The sequence below is a fragment of the Sturnira hondurensis genome, unplaced genomic scaffold (genome assembly GCF_014824575.4).
Source record: "Sturnira hondurensis isolate 20B ecotype Veracruz unplaced genomic scaffold, ASM1482457v3 Scaffold0001074, whole genome shotgun sequence".
NCBI lineage: Eukaryota > Metazoa > Chordata > Mammalia > Chiroptera > Phyllostomidae > Sturnira > Sturnira hondurensis.
This window is the reverse complement of record NW_028073705.1, coordinates 1,362,683-1,376,328: the sequence shown is the minus strand read 5'-3', so window position 1 is coordinate 1,376,328 and position 13,646 is coordinate 1,362,683. Positions and strand designations below refer to the sequence as shown.

General features: G+C 44.2%; 1 pseudogene; it reads left to right on the top strand.

The window, feature by feature from the left end:
* The first annotated feature begins 2,701 nt into the window (after positions 1-2,701).
* Positions 2,702-4,883, top strand: LOC118997025 (Y-box-binding protein 1-like; annotated as a pseudogene).
* The last annotated feature ends 8,763 nt before the right edge of the window (positions 4,884-13,646 follow it).

The window sequence follows — 13,646 nt, the reverse complement described above, 5'->3', positions numbered from 1 at the left end:
AAATGTGCTGAGCACTAGAGTAAGCATTTTGTACATGGGATGGGGTTTTAGCCTTAAAAGAATTTTATGAGATTGATATTACTCTCCCATTTTGCAGATACAAAAAAACAGAGACAAAAACCAAAGCTATTTACTCAGGAATATACTTCCTACCAGGCTGTTGAAGCCCAGATCAGCCTGACACGTGCCACTACCGCCCACTCACAGAGCCAGCTGTGCTGCAGATGTTGCTGTTTGGCTGGCCTGTCTTTAAAGTTCCTAGTTTATAAATACCCACTGTCTCTGGTTGCTCTCAAAAAGACCGGGTACCTCTCTCTACTTAACTGTGCTGTAGAACCTCCCTCACTGTAGTGTAAAAAATACCCACCTTTCTGCACCCCTATTTATCCTTGAGGTCCTCAAGGTCAGTGGTCATGTTACCGAACAGAGGTCCAAGGAGGGGGGACATTTGGCCCACCCGGGGACGCCAAAAACTGCTACGGAACAACAGGGCCTTCCCAAGGACGGTATACTAATACCTACTGGGCTCATCTGTCCACCACCAATTGGAGAGACATCTCTCAATGCCAGAGATTTGTGAAAAGGAAAGGAAAGAATTAAAGCTATACAGACTTTAAAGTAGTGACCCAATGTCCCCATTAATATGTCAAAATCCTTTAGGATAACCACAGACGCCCACAGTGCTTCCTTCTCCCCCTGCCCTAATTCCAGGTACCGTATCCCAGGAAAAGAAGCACAAGTCCATGTTTCAGGTTGCTGGCACCGTCAGCTATGTCACCATCTGGCAGGATCTCCAATTAATCCAAAGTCATGTGGCACCTTCTCACGGTCCACTGGCAAGAGTTCTTTGGACCCATTTTTCCAGGCAAAGTCTCTCCTGCTTTCCAGGCCACCTGGCTCAAGGGAGCACCTCAAAAACACATGGGCCTCCTTCACCAGAGCTGCAGGGGTCTGCACTCTGGACAAAACCGCATGGTTCTTTCCTTCACCTGGCTGCTGAAAGGGTAGGGTCACCCCTGGCAAAGCCGAGTGGTGGTTCTCTGCTAAAGCCGCATGGTGATTCTCTCTCATATGGCTGCAGGAGTCCCCATTCTGGCCGAAAGTGTGTGGTTCTCTTTCACCTGGCTAGGAGAAGGTCCTCACTCTGCCAAAACTGCGTGGCTCTCTCCTTCACCTGGGGAAGAGTGGGTCTGCACTCTGACAAAACCACATGACTCTCCTCTCCATGGCTGCCACATCTGCGTTTAAATCCCTGTGCCAGTCCTCCTTTGCAGCCCCATTTCCAACTCCTCCTACAATCGGCTACACCCACCGGGACTCCCATATCCTCCCAGCTTTACTGGGCTGCCATAGTGAGTCTGGGCAGGTGTGGCCCCATGGTGTGGAGCCAATCAACTCCAAGCTCTCATGCAGGTGCTGTAACCCAGTGCTTTATCTCCTGATTACATCCTGGGTGGAAGTCACTCCCTTCTCTCTGGCTCAAAGCATGGTCACAGCTATTTAACATATCTATGAAACCAGTTAAAGGTTATAGATATGTTAAATGACCATTCCAGAGGGTTAGCTACAAAACTGTTGCTATGCAAAACACCTCTCAATGGCCCTGCTTCATTTGTTCCTTCCCCCAATTGACACCTGGGGAGGGGGTTAAGTGGTGAGGACATCTTATGTGTCTTTCTATTATTTCCTGGACACCTTGAGTTCTGGACCCCATTCCAAATCCCTTATTGCCCACCGCCCCCCTCCTTTGGTTGCGCCCTGTTACAGTCAGTGTCAGTCTTTTTTCAAAAAGTGTGTCCTTCTCTACCTATACAACCAGAAATACTGCTTGGCACATGTACATTCTCAGTAAATGTCTACTATTGTATACTATTATTTCTAATTCCCTTTCCCATTTGTTTAGGGAGCTTGAAGGATGCTGTCATGTGGGTGTGCTTTATTGTTCTGCATTCTTAACTATTTTTTTTTCCTACTGAGTTTTATATTTGTCTGTTTTCACTGAGCACTTCTCTGTTCAATAACAACACTGATAAAATTTTTTTCATGATTAATGGACTGAGTAAGCATGGTTGCTAAAATGGCTATATTTGCAGAAGTCCAAGCCTATCTTTTCAATTGCTCTTGTCTGTAATTTGATGCAAGGATTTGGGGGGAAGTAAACCCAATAGGGGGCTTCACGTCCTGGACTTAGGATCTTCAGTCACAGTGATATAGGGATTAAATACCAAGAGAAGGAGGTAGGAGAAGCCAATGAAAGAGGATGACAGATTGGTTCTGGTCTTACCTTCTCATAAAAGCTTCTTAGAAAATGTCACCCTATTTTTGAAAGGAGCACATGTTCCCACAGAACCTTCCAGGAAGTAGACAAGCAAATTTTCCCATGATTCTGCTCCCAGAAGGAAGTGTGAGTAAAAAGAGACATATGTGAGCCCATACGCACTCTCACCCTCAGCGGTGAAAGGGCTTGGAGCTGATAGTCAACAGCACAGACCCTGGCTGAAAGGGCTGCCTGGACTGCAAGTCCAGCCACCAGAAATTCAGGCACTAAGGAGGTCTATAAATGGAGATTACAGCATTTAAATGTTTTTGATTTTTGTGTTCTTCTGAAGGTTGTAAGGTCCTTCAAGGGGTTTTATGACTAACAGCGATGGCCCTGTCATGTTAGTTCATCTCACACTGGCTATTTTCATTATAGGTGTTATAGGTCCTATCTAAGCTGAAGACAACTGTGACAGAAATTGGGGCTTGTCCCTGCTGACAAATTTTGGTCTGTTTTTCTTCTGCACAGGAAGACAGCCTAAACTGCACTAAACAACTATCGTGGGAACAGGCCGTCAGTTGAGTTTGTCTATCTTCATCCTTTTATTGTCTTTGTTACTGTACATATTTCAGAGATGTTGGTATTTTTTAAGTCTCCACCCTGGGAGAAGCTCAAGAAATGATCTGTGTGTGCACTGGTGAGGTTAAGACAGTTTTATGCATATGAGCCTGGTTGCTTATTGATCCCATGGAATAAGAAACCATTTGGAATATCCTAGTTGTGAGAAATGTAATCCTTGACCAGCCAATGCCATTTATCTGCCTCCCATGTTGAAAGAAGCCCATTTAAAACTCCTCACCTGGGAGGAACTTCTTCAAAAGAATATTTCATGCAAATGTATATACTTGTGGGACTTGAATTGCAATTTGGATTAGAGAAATGAGCTTGCTATGTCTGGGACTATATTTTGTTAGAGAGCCTCTTGAGAATGAGAGTGTGGGTTATTCAAGAGTTTCTTGTGTACAATCTATCTTGGAGTAGGTCTTGATGTGTTTTGCTTCACATCCCAAATAGGGGTAGAGTTTGGATTGCTGATACTCTTGATTTAATGCTACATGTTGCTATGGAGGAAGACCTAACAAAGTTCAGCATTTTAAAATAAAGTGTTAAAATATGCTGGGAGGAAATGGAGAACAGTTCTCAATTCCCACTGTGAGAAATTTATAGATAATTACTAGAAAAAAAACCTCCAAAAATTAAAGTCAGAGATTTATATTTTGACACATTTTGAATTTGGGAGAATGTTGTACTTTACTCCAAAGGTCTGTTTTTCCCCACTTAAACAAGTCAGATTTTGTGAAATTCATTCTCTAAGGAATTTTAAAGAAACTTTAAGATTTTAAGCTTTGAATGGACCCCAGAGAGTTCTGAGCAGCCCACCACTGATGCCCCAGAAGGACCACCGCCGCTGCAGCTGGGCACCACCGTCAATACAACCAGGAGCAGCGAGGTGAGTCCCAGCAGCTGTCCCCACCCTCAGAATTGCCACCACCCCAAGCCTGGCATCACAGGCAGCTGAGCAGTGAGTGGCCCAGGGAGCAGTGGCCTGGCTCTCCTCAATTTGGTGGCGCCTGCCGGTGAGGACAAGAAGGCCATGGCAATGAAGGTTTGGGGAACAATAAAACGGTTCAGTGTAAGAAATGGATATGGTTTCATCAACTGGAATGAAACCAAGGAAGATGTATTTGCCCACCAAACTTCCATAAAGAATAATAACCTCAGGAAGTACTTCTGCAGAGTGGGAGGTGGAGAGACTGTGGAGTTTGATGTGTTTTTGAAGGAGAACAGGGTGCAGGAGGTAGCAAATGTCACAGCCCTGGTGGATCTAACAGTGCAAGGCAGTAAATGTGCAGCAGACTGTAACCATTACAGACACTATCCATGTCACAGGGGTCCTCCATGCAATTACTGGCAGAATTACCAGAATAGTGAGAGTCAGGAAAAGAATGAGGGGTCAGAGAGTGCTCCCGAAGGCCAGGCCCAACAGCACCTGCCTGAACAGGTGGCAGTTCCCACTTTAATACATGTGGAGACACTATGGGCATCAACCACAGTATTCTAACCCTCTTGTGCAGGCAGAAGTGATGGAGGTGCTGACAACCAGTATCCAGGAGAACATGGTAAACCAATGAGGCATAATATGTATCCGGGCTACAGACCACAATTCCGCAGGGGCTCTCCTCACCAAAGACAGCCTAGAGAAGATGGGAATGAAGAAGATAAGGAAAAGCCAAGGAGATGAGACCCAAGGTCAGCAGCCACCTCAAGTCGGTACAGCCGTAAATCAATTATGGACCAGCACAGATGCCCAGAAAACCCTAAACCCACAAGATGCCAAAGAGTCAAAAGCGGTCAAACCAGCAGCTAAGAATTTGTCAGCTGCTGAGGCTGAGCAAGGTGTGCCTGAGTAAATGCCAGCTTACCATCTCTACCATCATTTTGTTTAGTCATCCAGCAAGAAATGAATATAAAATTCCAGCAATAGAAAATGAACAAAAGATTGCAGCTAAACACCTTAAATGCTTGCTTTTTGGCTATTGACCAGGTAACTAGACCTATCTGCATTATCCATGCAGCATGGAGTATTTCCTATTTTTTTATTATTTTATTATTTCTAGACATTTCTTTTTGGTAATGACAAACTTATTTTTGCCTTGTTTTTTGTTTCACATCTTTAAAGGTTTTAAAATTATTTTATATTTGATTAAGTAGAGACTTTTAAGAACCTCATTTTTAATATGTAATAAAAGTTTTTTTTTTAAGATTTTATTTATTTATCTTTACAGGGGAAGGGAAGGAGAGAGGGAGAGAAACATCAATGTATGGTTGCCCTTCGTGCGTCCCCTGCTGGGAGTTGGCCTGCAGGGAACTGGCCTGCAACCCAGGCATGTGCCCTGACTGGGAATCAAACCGCGATCCTCTGATTCGCAGGCCCACGCTCAATCCACTGAGCTACACCAGCCAGGGCTAAAAGTTTATTATTGGGAACCACCCTGCCTGGTTTCAGAAACTGTGACCCGCCCATGGCTAAGACTGAGTGAGAGACCTTGGGACCATAAGTTACTAAAGAGACAAAGCTTATCTTCCTGGCAGGGGCACCACTCTGCCCCGTTTTACTTCACCCTGCTTGGTCCCAAGTGGATGACCGGTTAAACAATGATGGATAAGATTGGTTATCATCCATCCCTTAAGGGACGGATGACCTAAGACAGGCATAGTCGTGAAGGGGCCCAAGGGAAGGACTTGGGGGGCTATAGAAAAAGCGGGTGAGGGACCCTTACCCCTCAGCTTTGACATAACCTGAGTCTTCATTCTGACTTCGAGAAGTCTCCTAATCTCTTGGCTACCTTACTTCTCCTGACTTACTTGAACTTGACACAATGTCGGAGGGTGGTGCAGTCCTGTGCTAGAAAGGGCAGGTTTCCTGGGGTGATCAGGCTTGAGAAAGAATGCATAAAATCCTGTGAAACCTGCTTTGCAAAGAAATTCTTGTTTTCTGATAAAGGTCCAAGCATAGAATGAGTTCGTTCCCCAAAGTTTATAGCCCATTAGCTAACTGACCTTGACTCAGAGTAAGCTCTCATAGTTCTTTGTACATTATCTATTGTTTGATTGTTACTGCATGACAATGATCGATGAGCCTTACCTTTATTCTCATGCAAATTGAACCCAATAAAAGCCCACTGAGGAAAAGGCTCCTGGCCCTTCTCCTTTGAAAGACCAGCCACCTTTCCTCCCCAAGCAGATCATGTCTTGGTAGACTTGAAAGCCTGGAAAGCAAAACCATGAGAATAATTCTCATCCATGGCAGCAAGGGGCGCACTGTGGGCAGAGCTCCACCCCACAGTTTATAACTTGATTTTTTTCAAAAATATCAACAAACTGCAAGCACCTGTTAATAAAGGTCTTAAATAATAATTCACTTTTTAAAAAGAGATTTTAAATTTCTACTGCTTCATGGGTACCAACCCTGCCCAAAATTTACCTTCTCACAGTCTGCCACTTTTGAGGGCCTGAGCTAGGATGGCAGCTGACCAAGTGGTGTCTGAGTACCTTGCTAGAGAATAGATTTTGATAGGCTGCTCTGAGGTACTCTGGGCTTTTAGCCCTTCCAAGGACTTGGTTACACATCTGGTACAGCCATGAACTTTTCCAAAGATAAATGAGGGCACAGCATTACAGAAACCTTAGAAACTGGGAGGAAAAAAAGGAGAGGAAGAAGTTGTGAGTCAGGGAATGACCCAGAGGGGCAAAACTAGTTTAAATGCATAAGCTCGCACTCAGCATACGGGTTGTAGGAAGTGGCGTCTGCCTGCTGCTCCTCTCCTAATGTCATGGACACCGTCCAAGGTCTGTGCTAAACCAGATTTCAACACTTTTTTGAATTTAGCTTCTCAAATACCAATGTGCATGTGAATCCCCCACAGGGTCTTGTGAAAATGCAGATTTTGGTTGAGTAGGTTTATGTGAGACCCAAGAATCTACCTTCCCAGCAAACTCCCAGGTGATGCTCCAGCTGCATGTCCAAGATCCACCTTCTCACTCACTCTTAGGACAAAGAACCCAGCCTCTCTTTCTTGTGTCAACAGGATTAAGCTGAGCATCTCCTTTAGGGTCTGGTGGAACTCTGGCTACTCAAGTTTGCAACACAAAAACCAAGGGGTTGAAACTCCTTTGGGGAGGGATGGAGTTTTCTGAGGTAGAATCAGGGTGGGTGTAGGAACTGGGAAACTTGGAAGGGGACATGATGCGGGGACAACCTGGAGAGCAGGGAGCCGGAGAAAAGAAGGACACAGGGAAGGAGTGTGTCCACAGAAAGCCTCTTTACCATCCCCACTTCACAGGCTCAAGATGCTAAGTCTTTTCCTTCCATGATAGAACTCAGTGGTCAAATGAACTCCAGTTAGAACTACTATTTCTCCCTCACAGCAATGTTTTTTTTTTTTGTTTTTTTTATGATACACCTGACCCTTCAATAGAGAATGTTTTCTTAGTTTCATCACAGTCCTCTTGTTACGATACGTATTTCTGCTGGACACAGTGGAGTGCTAATGGAAAGTAACTTAATTTTACTTACCATTGTCTTTCCATCTCACTCTTCCTGGCCCCTGGACAATATTCAGGGCAGAGGCAATAGTTTGTCTGGTTTCTTCCAGGTGGTGATGTATCTTTCTATGATCAGACATTAAAAACTCCAAAACTGTTATCTCTCATTCTTCCTGTTTAAATCTTCTCTTCTCCCTCTAGCGCAGGCCACACTTTGGTTCAGAAACCTGGATGAAAGGAAATCGTAAACACTTTTACCCCCTACCCACCTGCTCTGCTGCTTGGGGTCCAGGCTGGGTTAGGAGTGAGACAAGGAGCAGCCAAGGGGAGTAAAGATCTTATCTGCCTGCGCTGTGGGAATCTGTGTAGTCTAGGCCAACCTTAGCCATCTGTGAGACCCCCAAGAGTACTTTCCACTAGAGTATTCACTCAGGAATTTTGACAGCACCGTTCTGGATGCTATGGAAAATGAAGGTCATCAAAATAATCCATCGCCTGTTATTCAGAGTTTGCAAAGAGCATTTCTCTCTTCTGGTTTCATGAATTGTTCTCCCTCAAGGAAAGCTCTACGAATCCGAGCCTAAACGTGGGCTTCACCTAGAAACTAGTAGGTAAGCCTGAGGTGTTTTCCTGTATGGTGACCAGATGGTTTTTTAGTTCACATAATAAATCTCTTTTTCTTACAGTCACCTGCCAAAGAAGTGTGCTCACAGAAGGCTTTTGTTTAATATACATAGACAATTGGCAGCTTCTGAAATTGAACATTTTCAAGGCCACCTGGTTAGAACTGGTTGGATAATGCCTAGGAGTACATTTCAGCATTCATAATAAGATACCTTGGAGAATAAAGAGAGAGAAGAGAGGCTCATGCTCCCCAGAGGTTAGACCTTGGTGACTCTGAGTGTTCCTGATAGGGCTGCTCCAACACTCAGGACTAATGCCTGAATGGAACCTGTGTCAAGTGCTCACCCCTTGGCCAGATGAGCCAAGTTATATTCATGCCTTGAGTTTTCTCACTGAGTAAGCATTAAACCTTAATGCTTCACTCTTATTCAAAAGAGGATATCAAGTTTTAAAGATTCCTCTGTTATGGGTTGAATTGCCCCCTCCACCAGATACCTCCTCAAAAATGTGTTGAAATCCTAACTCCCATGCCTCAGATATGATCTTATTTGGAAAAAGGGTCATTGCAGATGACTCAGGAGACTGGAGTCATCTCACTCAGGAGACTCCATCTCACTCAGGAGACTGGAGGCTCCTAAGGTTCCTTGGAGCCAACACAGACCACAGTACCTGGTAGTATAAGGTGGTTGAGTGAACAAATTTCAGGAGTTTAGGTCTTAATGGTATATTAAATACAAACAAAGATAAGAATTAACAAGGTAGAAATGCCTGATTAGATTGGTGTGTGTGTTTTACTTATAACAACATTATATAATCTCATTTATGATTTGCATAAATTGCACTATTTTGCCATAATTTGAAACCCAAATCAGTGACCTCTTTCTTCAACATGAATGAAACAAAAATTTTTCTAAATATATTTTATTGATTATGCTATTACAGTTGTCCCATTTCCCCCCTTTATTTCCCTCCACCCTGCCAACCCCCTCCCACCCACATTCCCCGCTTTAGTTCATGTCCATGGGCCATACATGTAAGTTCTTTGGCTTCTACATTTTTTACACTGTTCTTAACCTCCCTCTGTCTATTTTCTACCTACCATTTATGCTCCTTATTCTCTGTACCTCTTCCCCCTCTCTCCTTATCCCACTCCCTTGCTGATAACCCTCCATGTGATCTCCACTTCTGAGATTCTGTTTCTGTTCTAGTTGTTTGCTTAGCTTGGTTTTTTTGTGGTTTTTTTTTTTAGGCTTGGTTGTTAATAGCTGTGAGTTTGTTGTCATTTTACTGTTCATATTTTTGGTCTTTTTTTTCTTAGATAAGCCCCTTTAACATTTCGTATAATAAGGGCTTGGTGATGATGAACTTTGTTAACTTCACCTTATCTAAGAAGCACTTTATCTGCCCTTCCATTCTAAATGATAGCTTTGCTGGATAGAGTAATCTTGGATGTAGGTCCTTGCCTTTCATGACTTGGAATACTTCTTTCCAGCCCCTTCTTGCCTGCAGGGTTTCTTTTGAGAAATCAGCTGATAGACTAATGGGAACTCCTTTGTAGGTGACTGTCTTCTTTTGCTGTTTTTAAGATTCTCTCCTTATCTTTAATCTTGGCTAATGTAATTATGATGTACCTTGGTGTGTTCCTCTTTGGGTGCAACTGCATTAGGATTCTCTGAGCTGCCTGGACTTCCTGGTAGTCTATTTCCTTTACTAGATTGGGGAAGTTCTCCTTATTATATTTCCAAATAAGTTTTCAATTTCTTTTTCTTCCTTTTCTCCTTCTGGCATCCCTATGATTCTGATGTTGGAACATTTAAAGTTGTTCCGGAGGTTTGTAAGCCTCTCCTCATTTTTTTGAGTTTTTGTTTCTTCATTCTATTCTGGTTGAATGTTTCTTCTTTCTGTTCCAAAACTTTGATTTGAGTCCCAGTTTCTCTGTCTGCCTCAATCCTCACTATTTTATTCAGTCAGAGGTTTTGAGGCTTTATTTCCCACACTGGAACCCTGGGTCGTGCAGTCTGTCTTGCTCCCCAGTTGTTTCTCCCACTTTATCCACACAGAAATGTGGGACCACACTGTCCACCAGCCGCCACCTCTCCACAAGTCCTCTCCACCTCAGCAGCCTATCTCTGCCCCTCCTACCAGTCTGGATGAATGTTTCTTCTTTAACTCCTTGGTTGTTGAACTTTCATATAGTTCGATTCTCCGTCAGTTCTTGTTGTTTTTGTTTGTTTGTTTTTAAACTTGTTGTCGTTCTTCTTTTGGTTCTGTGGGGAGGCACAGTGTGTCTACCTACACCTCCCGGAAACAAACTTCTTTATCCCCTCCCTGGATGTTTAACATGATTGTAGTGTTAGTCAAATGACAGACCCTGATCTTTACCACCATTTAACTTCTCAGCAAGTTTTCCAGCTTCTCACTGCAGCCGGAATGGCTGCTGAGGGACTCTTCCTGTGTGTGAGGTTTACATTATCAGAGATTTAAAGCAAACACTATTTCAAAACTGGCAGTAACTTTAATAATTGACTGAAGTTAATGCTCCGAGGCAAAATCTCAGATCATCAATTTAACATACCTGGTTCTTAATCCTCAGGAAAGAGCTGGCATCTGGATGATGGCTGTGTGCCTAAGAGGTTGTGACAGGAGGGACCCAGTGACGTGGAAGAAATGTGGGGCGTAATCTCATTGGCTCTTTATTCTTACGTGGCTTCCTTTCTCAATAGCAATTTAACAGATACTCCATTGAGAGGGACAACTGCATGTGTTGTTCAGGCCCGAACTAGAACCAGCAGAGGTAAGGACCAGAGAGGACCCATGCTGCAGTCACTCATGGAGGACACACAGTGGTCCTCCCTTATTTATGGTTTTGCTTTCCAGGCTTTCAGCTACCTGCCATCAACCTCAGCTCAAAAATATGAAATGAAAACTTCCAGAAATACACAACTCATAAATTTTAAATTGTGCACTGTTCTGAGTAGCATGATGAACTTTTGCCATCCCTGTCTGTCCTGGCTGGGGCATGAGTCATCCTTTCATCCAGCACATCCATGTTGCATCTGCTTCCTTCATGTTAGTCACTTAGTATTTCAGTGCTTGTGTTTAAGTAACCCTTATTTTACTTAAAAAATGGCCCTGAAGCTCATGACACAGGAGTATTGATGTTGACAAGTTGGATATGCCAAAAAGAAGTTGTAAAGTGCTTCATTTTAGTGAAAAGTTGAAAGTTCAGTACTATCTGTGGTTTCAGCTATCTGCAGGGGCTCTTGGAGCATATCCCCCATAAACAAAGGGAGACTCCTCTATATGCCTTTTTACTACCTCTCCCAGAATTAAAGTTATGAGGCCCTCAGTGAAGTCCATGCTGACCTCCTCATTGAGTCACAGATGGAGGAGAAGCACGAAGAGGGCTGACACCTGGCAGGGTCTCCCAGTAGAAGGCCTCCCCTGCAACCCCGTCTCACAGAGCCTGGGAACACATCAACGTGGGCACAGATGGACCATGAGAGCAAGAGACAGCCTGAGTCTGTTCTCCAAGTTTAAGGCCAAGCACCCTTACTCATTTTATGCGGGGTAAGATCCCAGGGATTTCTTTTTCTCTGGACTTATCAGTCAGGTCAATTCTTCCTCCTTTGGGAAGAGTGAAGAGAGGGTGAGAAAGGGGACCACAATATGCATTCCAATACTTCTTTCTGATCTTGGAGTAGAAATCCCCTTCCCTCCATGTAAACGTGTATGCATATTGGGTGGGAGAGGCAGGTGAGGCTGTTCCCAGAAATAAGGCAAGATGAAGAACTGCAACACATAACATCCAAAAAGTATTTCCAACAATGCAGGAATGATTAGAGTTGGAATTCTAGGTAAACATTTCCTACTCCCAAACCTTCCAGGCTTGGACCTGCATAAGGCAGTTGTCCTCTCACATACCCTCAGCTTTGGCATTACATCTCTTTCCTCTAGTCACCCACCCTCTAGCTATCACCCCAGATCTTAGTGCCAGGACCCCACAGCCACACTGGGAAAATATCCTGCCCTCCTAAATGGTTTCTTCTCGAATCCTGTAAGGTAGACCTCTGTCTGCCCACGCAATCATGCTTCCTGCTCAGTCTTCCTAGCTGCATGCTTCATACTTCCTAGCTGCATGTGGGCTGAGGACTTCTGATTGTAACTGAGGGAAAGCTGTGGGGCGACTGACCCCGGTCATCTATGAAGTTACTACTTGCAAGACAAGTATAGATTTTCCTCAGGTACCACAAAGCCTGATCCTAGAATCCTAAGTAGGGAAAAGGGTAGGTTTCCAATTTGCCTGCTTTGGGCCTTGCCTCACTGCCCTACCCCTCCCAGGCCCTGCTGCCTTTACAAGGCCACCAGGAGTTTCTTGCTGTTGGCTTTCTCCAAGCCTGTGCACTGCCTCACATTAATTTGTTTTGATCCAGGTTTTCTGTTAAAAACAGGTAGTTAGTTCACCCTAATATAGATACATTGGTACATGAGATTATTTAGGGGAAAGAGTGGTAAGGTCTCAGTGGAGGTCCTGGGAAAACTCTGAAGCTTTGAAAGACAGGCAAGCTCAGCTGTAGGCAAGCACCAGCAGCTGGGCCCTGGAGGCAGCTCAAGAGGGAGGCTGGTGAAGGCAGGAAAGTGCAAGGCACTGGAGGTGAAAAGCAAATCCAGTGTGGTTCAGAAGGGTCCCATTGGCTGTCGGGTAGGAAATAATTAGGGAGGTGGGAAGACTGGAAAAGTACAGGGGCTGAAAACCAGGCTGTAGAGTTCAAACTTCCTGCAGTTACTGAAGGAGTTAGAGGAGAGTAATCTGATCAAAGCAGCATTTTAGGAAGATTAATCCTATAAAGCTGTGTAGGACAAGCTAGTGGAGTACCAGTTAGGAATGATGGTGATGATGGTGATAGTGGTGATGAAGAAAATGATATCAGGGAAGATTTATGATGACATTCACAGTTTTAAACACTTTGTATCTGTTATCACATTACTAGGAGGGGACACTATTGTTTTTACCATTTTGCAGATAATGAAACTAAGGAACAGAAGTTAAGTAACTTGTCCAGGGTCAGATAGCTAATAACTGAAAGACCCAGGCAAAAGCTCTAATCTCTCTATCCAGGCAAAACACAATGAGGGCCAGAGCAAAAGTAGGATGGCACTAGAAAGACAAAGGTGGGTTTCGATGTCATGGAATCAGGGGCCACCTGTTGTTATGTGATGGCAAGGGGTGGAGAAGGATCAGGAGAAGGAAACATGGAGAGGATCACCCAACTGATTGCCGTAGGGATTTAGGGGACAGTGGTCATACCATTGAAGTAGGGGTGCCCAGAAGAGGAGCAGGTGTCTGAAACAAGATAGAGCCACGAGCATCTCTGCTCTGAGTAGCTGTAGTCCTACCCTAGCCTTCCCACTGCTTTTCCTCTTTCCCCCTCATGCCTTATAATCCATGCTTTACATGGAGATCACTACATACTGTAAAGCAGATCACATTTTTTCCTGCTAAAATCCATTTGCCTTACTCTGACCAACAAACCTTATATGAAGGTTTGTTGACAACATCTCATGGCCCTTGGCCCTGGTCTGCCTTGCTTCAATCTCTGGCTTTTCATTTTTCCCCCCTACGCATGTGGCCCTGCTGCCTACATGCAAGCCACTG